This window comes from Tamandua tetradactyla, chromosome X (genome assembly GCF_023851605.1).
Source record: "Tamandua tetradactyla isolate mTamTet1 chromosome X, mTamTet1.pri, whole genome shotgun sequence".
Lineage (NCBI taxonomy): Eukaryota > Metazoa > Chordata > Mammalia > Pilosa > Myrmecophagidae > Tamandua > Tamandua tetradactyla.
Window position 1 is genome coordinate 111,230,776 of NC_135353.1, and position 9,461 is coordinate 111,240,236.

Consider the following 9,461-nt stretch of genomic DNA (forward strand, 5'->3'; position numbering starts at 1 on the left):
GGGGGGGTTGGGGAACTCATGGTTCTGAGGGGGGCGGCTTGCAGCCGGTTCAGCTGGTCCAGCCTGTGGTAAGCTGTGTGTTTGGTCACTGACGTGGGCCCAGGAGCTGTTCTGTACCGTTCCTGGTTATGTAGTAGCTGTTCTGGAGGACAAACTGAATCACGCACCTTGCCAAGCCACCATCTTGGCACCTTCCCTCTATCATACATTTTGAAAAAAGAAAGCTTTTGTGTCAAGCTGGGTATTCATACAAAACTAGTTTTCTTCCTGTTAAAACAACAGGGATTATTCGTCTGCTCTTAATGTAAGGTTTTTTTTTAAACTTTTTCTTTATCATTCGAGTACTCTGTCTACAAAACAAATATCTTACATCAGAATAATATCCTTGTTAATATCCTTAGCCTTCTCCTTTATTTCAGAAGACAAGTCTTCTCACTGTTAAGGGAAAAACTACTACAAATAATTTGTTCTTTTACATTGTGTATATAAGGTGGTGAATTAGTTTACCTATTGCATAAGAGGTGTTTGGGAATTAGTACACTCATTAAAAAGAGATTTTTTTTCATCCTATTGCTGGTTAAAATTGTGGTGGTAAAATAATATTAGATTTCATAAAAGTTCTAAAAGCCTGACAATGTTCTCACTATCCATGTTAAATATTCATATCTGTATGATGTTGAGCAAGGATATGATGTTGTGAGTCATAGTTTAAGCTATTTCTAAAAAGCTACAGATCATAGACACAGCCAAATTGTCAGTTACACTCCTTTCCTCTAATACTTCTCTAAAAGTATATATGGTCAGTTATAGGCCAGAGCTCAATCTGTAATAAGAAAAAAACATTAAAAGAAAGGCAGGACAAATACATTTATATAAAATATTTTATCTGTTAATTAACATAACTCTGGTAAGTTTGTAAAAGTGAAATGGAACAAAACCTCTGCTATGATTTCTTAATATAAACAGCTGTCTATTGTTTTTATTTCTGAAAATAGCTTCATTTAAAAAGGCTTTTAAAAACTAAAGTTCAGATTGTAAACTTTAACTGTTATCTTTAAATTCTGAAATGCTTAGCTCTTTAAATAACCTAGTAAGTTCCTGGAACTTAAATATCCATGTGTCATCTGAGACTTAGATTTAGTTCTCCAGCTCTGAAAGTCAGCAGAAGTCCATACAACAACTGTTAAAAAAAATTGAAAATGATCAAACTTTAATTAAAGATGTGATGAAACTGATCTGGTTAAAACTAAGATAAACAAGTATTCAAGGTAAAGAATTATATTGACTGTATTTTAATGCTTTAACTTTTGTGTGGGATAAAATATGTTTATTTTGTTCAAAATTTACTATCTAATTTAACCTGTCTAGTCAAAAAATCTAATGCAGCTTTATTTGATATAGAATCTGGAATAAGGAACAAAATCATAATGTTCTGCAAATGTTAATGTTATGCAATGATGCATTTCAGACTATTTGGGACAGAGAATGAAAAAGTGTTTGCAAAGTCCCTTGAGGGACTGAGAAAAATAGAACTATTAAGTTTCCCCACCTAGGGAATTCTTGACATTTTCTTAAGCATGAGGGGCTCCCAATTTTGAAGCTTGCCCTTATGAAGCTTATTTCTGTAATAGTGAATGAGCCTATGTATGATTAGTGCCTACAAGTTATCTCCAAAAAATCTCTGCTGTTGCTCAAATGTGGTCTCTCTCTAAGCCAAACTCAGATCTACCCCCCCCCCCAACATGAGACATAATTTTCAGGAGTGTATGCCTGGCCCTAGCAGCTTGAAACTGGCTCTGTCATTGTGAGACGTAAGTTCCAAAGATGAGCCTGGCCCTAGCATCATGAAATAATTGACCAAAAGGGGTAACAAAATAGAATTTCAATGGCTAAGAGATTTCAAATCGAGTTGAGAGATCATTCTGGAGGTTACTCTTATGCAAGTTTCATCCAGATATTGCAAACTGCCACAATATGGCAAATCCCAATCAATAGTGTTCCTAGAAACCTTGAAATATATCCTGTGCTCTATAAAATATTACTTATTAAGTTTGTTTTTCAGAGACTTGAAACCTCCAGATTGCTCCAAAGCCAAAGAAGCTCTGAAACCCAGAGATATTGGGCTCTCCAAGAATGACTGGTTTCATTGTTTCATCCTTTTGCCCTTTAATAGCAATGCCCCTTTCAGCTTTGAAGCAGTTAGAAAGTCGTCACCCAGATATCCTTCAAGACTGAGAGACAATTATCAAATAAGAGAGAGGAATTGTAACTGATAACTCAGGATCTAGGGGGATGATTGTGATTACTGAATCATTATGTAGATATTCCTTTTTTGCTTTCTGGTATATCAGAGTAGACAGAGGGAAATTCTTAAAATCTCTAAATTGTAATCCAGCTGGCCTAATCTCTGATAATGATTGTATGGCCTTTATCTTCTGCTCCTGTGATTGTAAAAACCTTGTGACTAATAATAATTTATACTCAGTTATCCAATTTTTCAACTTTAGAGTCTTGTAATCACTAAAGATATTCACTAATGTTTATTAATGAGGAATTGGGTCCACCCAGAACTAACCCACCCTAAGACCAAAGTTATCTTGATAACTGAAACTGGACCTAACCAAAGTAGGGCCATTGGACATATGCAGTAGCTTAGACTTTAACCTACACGTCACCTATACCTCATTCCACCATCTTCTTTCAAGCATTCTGTGACTAAGCATGTAATCAATCTGCATACTCAGTAATGAGATCACTACCACTAATTACATCATCTGGGGCCAGTGTGCTCACTATCCTAAACCCTGACCTTCTTTTCTCTAATAAAAGTATCTGAATTACTGCAGTTCTGGGAGACAGATTTTGGGCTGCCAGGCCATCTGCTCTCCTACTATACACCTAGTAATAAACTCTTTCTCTCTTTGAAACCCCAGCATCTCAGGAATTGGTTATTGAATATGTCAGACAAAAGAATCCATGGCCTTTGTCCAATAACAGTGCCAATGTTCAAACATTAGATCAGACTTCAAGCAGGAAGAGATTAATCACATTGCTTTTAAAAGGATTAAAAATAAGCCCTTGGGCAGTGCAATGGTGGCTCTGTAGCAGAATTCTTGCCTGCCATGCCAGAGACCCAGGATCAATTACTGCTGCTTGCCCATACAAAAAAAAAAAAGCCCTCTAAGGGTGCAGGGGTGGTTCAGTGGTAGAATGCTCACCTTCCATGCAGGAGTCCTGGGTTCAATTCCTGGACCAAGCACCCACCTCCCTCTCTGTGGTAGTTAGATTCAGTTGTGAGCTTGGCCAGGTAAAGGTGCCTAGATTTATTGATGTGGACATGAGCCAATGGTGTGTGAATCTCATCTGTTGCTGATTACATCTGCAGTCAGCTAGGACATGTCTGCTGCAATGAATGATGTTTGATTTAATTGGCTGGTGCTTAAATGAGAGAGCTTAATGTAGCACAGCCCAAGCAGCTCAGCATACCTCATCTCAGCACTCACAGCTCAGCCCAGGCCTTTGGAGATGCAGAAAGAAATCACCCCAGGGAAAGTTGTTGTAACCCAGAGGCCTGGAGAGAAGGCCTGCAGAGATCACCCTGTGCTTTCCCAAATAAGAAAGAACCTCAGTTGAAAGTTACCTGCTTTTTCTCTGAAGAACTAACAAAATAAATACCCTTTTATAAAAAGCCAATCTGTTTCTGGTGTGTTGTATTCTGGCAGCTAGCAAACTACTACACCCTCAAAAAAAATAGGCCCTCTATTATTGTCACAGAGCCTAGGAGAACCTTGATATTCTAAGCACTCCTGTCAGCAATGCAGTTAACTAAGCTCAAGAACCTCTTATGTCCCAACATAAATCAAAGACTCTGAAGTAAGAAATAGAAAAACCCATGCAAATCAGAAAAAGGAGACTCGGACCTGCTGAAACATTAAGAGCAGTGACTCTAAAGTCAGACTACATTTGTGGATTCTGCCTCATGTCCTTTACTAAAGTATTTGACCTTGAAAAGTTACTTACCCTCTCTGTGCCTCAATGTTTTCATCTAATTGGCCTTTGTAATGATTAAGCAAATTAATATTAACAAAACAATGACCTGCAAATAGGAAGTCCTATGTTTGTTGCATAAATATAATAAAACACGTACCCCAAAGGACCAAAATGGGCTGGAATACTCTTGCCAGCCACTCCGTAATCACATGAGTAAACTTTATTAAGCTTTCTATGACTCAACAAAACCTTCAGTCATTCACATGAACTTCATATTTGAGCAATTCTACTGGCACCAGATTTACTCCACCTGACTATCAGATTCAAGGTTTGTGTGCCCAGGGTGGATAAGAGCAAGTAAGCAACCCCACTTCTACAATATGTCTTTATGAGGTTCATTTCTGATGGCTCTGTTAAGATCTTAAGCAAGGAGACAATATTTGGAAATGATATATCAGATAAAGGTCTAGTATCCGGAATTTATAAAGAGATTGTTCAACTCAACAAAAAAAAGACAGACAACCCAATTACAAAATGGGAAAAAGACTTTAACCGACACTTCTTAGAATAGGAAATGCAAATGGCCAAAAGGCACATGAAAAGATGCTCAATTTCCCTGGCTATTAGAGAAATGCAAATCAAAACCACAATGAGATATCATCTCACACCCACCAGAATGGCCATTATCAAAAAAACAGAAAATGACAAGTGCTGGAGAGGATGTGGAGAAAGAGGCACACTTATTCACTGTTGGTGGGAATGTCAAATGGTACAACCATTGTGGAAGGCAGTTTGGCATTTCCTCAAAAAGCTAAATATAGAATTGCCATATGACCCAGCAATACCATTGTTAGGTATCTACTCAGAGGACGTGAGGGCAAGGACACAAATGGATATTTTCACACCAATGTTTATAGTAGCTTTATTTACAATTGTGAAGAGATGAAAACAGCCAAAATGTCCATCAACAGATGAGTGGCTAAACAAGCTGTAGTATATACATAAAATGGAATATTATGCAGCTGTAAGAATAAAGTTATGAAGTATGTAACAACATGGATGGACCTTAAGGACATTATGCTGACTGAGATTAGTGAGAAACAAAAGGACAAATACTGCATGGTTTCACTGATATGAACTGACATTAGTGAATAAACTCGGAGAGTGTCACTGGTAACAGAGACCATCAGGAGATAGACATACGGTAAGATATTGGGTAATTGGAGCTGAAGGGATGCAGATTGTGCAACAGGACTGATTGTAAAAACTCAAAATGGATAGCACAATACTGCCTAACTGTAATACAATTATGTTAAAACACTGAATGAAGCGGAATGTGAGAATGATCGAAGGAGGAGGGCTGGAGGCGCAAATGAAATCAGAAAGAAAGATAGATGATAAAGACTGAGATGGTATAATGTAGGAATGCCTAGAGTGTATAATCATAGTGACTAAATGTAAAAAATTTTTAAATGTTTTTGCATGAGGAAGAACAAAGGAATGTCATTACTGCAGGGTGTTGAAAATAGATGGTAATTAATATTTTAAAATTTTAACTTATGTGTGAGACTAAAGCAAAAAAATGTTTAATTGGGTCAAAATTTATATTCTGACTAGTGCATTTCCTAATATAACTTATGTAGACAGCTTAATTGAACAATATAAGTACATGGAACCTTGCGTAGGACATGAGATTTTGTGGGTTTGTCCAGAGTGATGCCCCCATAAATCCCAGAGTGATTTGAACAGTGAATAAAAAAGTATTTGCAAAGCCCCCTTCAGGGAATGGTGAGAAACGGGGAAAATTCAACTTCCCCAAGTTGAATTCTTGATATTCTCACAAGCAGTGCAGACAACCAAAACTATAGGCTGAGCCCCCAGTCTTGGGGTTTGTTCATATGAAATTTAATCCCACAAAGGATAAGTCAAGCCTACTTAAAATCAGGCCTAAAAGTCACCCCCAAGAGAACCTCTTTCATTGCTCAGATGTGGCCTCTCTCTCCAACCAACACAAAAAGCAAACTCACCATCCTTCTCTGTCTATGTGGGACATGACTCCCAGGTGTGTGGACTTTCCTGGTAACGTGGGACAGAAATCCTAGAATGAGCTGAGACTCAGCATCAAGGGGTTGAGAAAAACTTCTCGACCAAAAGGGGGAAGAGTAAAATGAGACAAAATAAAGTGTCAATGGCTGAGAGATCGCAGAGTTGAGAAGTTCTCCTGGAGGTTACTCTTATGCATTAAATAGATATCACCTTGTTAGTCAAGATGTAATGGAGAGGTTGGAGGAAACTGCTTGAAAGTGTAGAGCTGTGTTCCAGTAGCCATGTTTCTTGAAAATGATTGTATAATGATATAGCTTTCACAATGTGGCTGTGTGATTGTGAAAACCTTGTGTCTGATACTCCTTTTATCTACCTTAGCAACAGATGAGTAAAACATATGGAATAAAAATAAACAATAGAGGGAACAAATGTCAAAATAAATTTAGATTGAAATGCTAGTGATCAATGAAAGTGAAAGGTAAAGGGTAGGGTATGTATGAATTTTTTTGTTGCTTTTTATTTTTTTCTGAATTGATGGAAATGTTCTAAGAAATGATCATAATGATGAATATGCAACTATGTGATGATATTGTGAATTACTGATTATATATGTAGAATGGAATGAGCAAAAGTTAAAGATGTTTGCATTTGTTTTTGGTTATATTTGTTAAAAAATTTAAAAATTAATTTAAAAAATCCATTGACACACACACGCAAAAATCTTAAGTAAGCACAAATGTGATCAGCAACCTATCACTCCTGAGTAGGAGGGAGGACAAGAAATCTCTAGATCTGACACAAATGTGGCATTTCTGCTACTTGGTAGGGGAGTAGTATAGATGTTACAATAAATCAGATCTTTTGAATAATTTTATGACTGTTTCTATATTCCATATTTTATTTTGCAGACTCTTATAGAGTTCTACAAACAGGTAACAGATGTGTCCTAAGGATTTCTTCTTATAGGGCTCAATGATCTAAACTTTCAAATAAAGCCACTTCTATCTCTAACCCCTAATCACTCCTCTTTGGGGCACAGTGCTAATCATTTTAGTTAACATAAATCAGAACAAAGATCAAATGCTTTCATGGCATAAAAAGTTCCAGTCATTAGTTTGAAAGAAATGGGGTTTAAGTTTGTTGATAGAATCATGGGAATGAGGGATAGAAATTTCTCAGTGGCTTTCACAGAGGGCCTGTATAGTCCAATATAGTACTCCCTAGCCAGAGGTGGTTTATTGGGCATTGAAATGTGGTTAACCTGAATTGAGATAGCAATAAGTATAAAATGCACATCAGATTTTTTAGCCTAAGTACAAACATGAATATAAAATATCTCATAATAAGCTTTTCATGTTAATTATATGTCAGAATAATATTTTAAACATAGTGGATTAAATTAAAATATATTGTTAAATTAATTTTAGCTAGTTCTGTTTACTTTTTTAACATATTGAAACTAGAAAATTAAAAAGTGCATGTATCTTTAACATTATACTTCTGTTGTAGAACATCCATTTTTATTTATTTTCCATGTTATTTGTTTATTTTTACATTATGATTTATAATTTCATAATGTAATAGTATAGGAATATATGTATGTCATTTATGTATACAGCATGCTCTAAACATTTTTATTGATAAAAGTTCAAGAACCTTTCTCAACCTTGCCAGGTTTCTTCCTGGTTAGGGCTTTACACTTACTACTCCCTCTGCCTGATACATCTGTCTCCAGCTCTTTAAAAGGTTCACTTCATTTTGACTTTGTGTCTTGGTTCAAATGTCACATCTGTGATGCCTTCTCCCTGTCATTTAATCTTACCTAATCCCTGCCATCACCCTCTGTTATATTTCTTCATCATCCTGTTCTATTTTCTTTATAACATGTGGTCTTCTTCAAAATGATCTTGCTCATTTATTTGTTGTGGTCTTCTGCCTGCCACTAGAATCTAAGCTCAAGGATAACAGAAATTTTGACTCTGAAAAGGATTTTTTCTTTTTATTTTTAAAAAAATTTATTAACAGCCTATGAGATAGGGCTGGGGTATTTCTCAGGTTTAGCAATGCCCCAAGGCAAGAGAGGAATTAAGATATGACTGAGAGACAAAGTAACTAGTCACGTGAAGGAGATAATTCCCTAAAGGGTAATCTTTATGTAGTCTCTACTGAGAGCAATGGAAAGAAAATGAACCAAGCTCCAAATGTGGTTTTAATCATGGCAGAGAGGAGCCAGGCTAACAGAAAAAATAAACAAAAATAAATAAATAAATAAAATTAAAAAAACAAAGAAAGAGGCCTTTTGAGTCAGCTGTCCTTAGAGTGTGAGAAAGGAGATGTCACAAGAAGAGGGCATATAGTGCAGGTTACCAACTCCTGTTCTTAACTGACAAACTTTAGGGGCTGGAGACTGGCTCTGGAAAGGGATTTCCTTTTTTACTCTTCTTCTTTTTTTTTTTTTAATTATTCTAAGTAGCTCATTAGAGAAAACCTCAGGCATTTTCAATTGTCAGCAGAGCTCAGGCAAGGACTGAGTTAAAATGGGTCTGAAAGATAAAGTAATGAGCTAAAAGGGGAAGATGATGCTTTTGGAGAATTCAGGCCCCAGGGGCTGGAAACAGAAACAAAATGAGCCAATCTTCTACCTCAGCCTCTGTCTCATTAATTAATTAAGGGAACTGTATCAATTTACACTGGTGTGATGATGTGAGATGACAAGTGCCACCTGCTGGGAAGAGTAGGAAACTCACTGAATCTAGAGACTTTACAAGAAAGTCTGACAACTAGCTGGGCCTCAACCTCAGGGAAACTTGATATTGATTACACCTAGCTTCTGAAACCTGGGACAATCTTGTCTGGGAAAATCCAATTGAGGTCAATGATATCTGGGGAGTTCTCCCTCATAAAATGTTCCATCTAGGAAGGGCAAGAACAAGAAAAACAAAAGATGAAAAATTCTGATCAGTTAAAGCAAAACTATTCTAGATGTCTACAATAAATTGAACTGAATGCCAAAGAATAGAGAACTAAGCCAATGAACAAGAAAAACCCTAAGCAGAAAAGTAAAAATGACCTCCAGAATAAACTAAACAAGGAAATCAGATGCCTAGAAACCAAAAAAAATTATGATTCAGACTAGGGAAAAATGAGATGCAAGAGTTGAGAAAACTAATTAAAGATGTTCAAATGAAAATGCAAAAGCACATCAACAATCAAATAAAAAACTTGAAGGAAGATATGGCTAAAGAGATGAAGGATATAAAGACAACATTTGGGGAACATAAAGACTAACTCTAAAGGTGAAAAAACAAAAGACAGAGCTTATGGGAATGAAAGACACAATAGAAGAGATGAAAAAATCAATGGAGACCTAGAAAAGCAGATTTGCAGAAGCAGAAGAAAGAATTAGTGAGTTAGAGGACAGGACA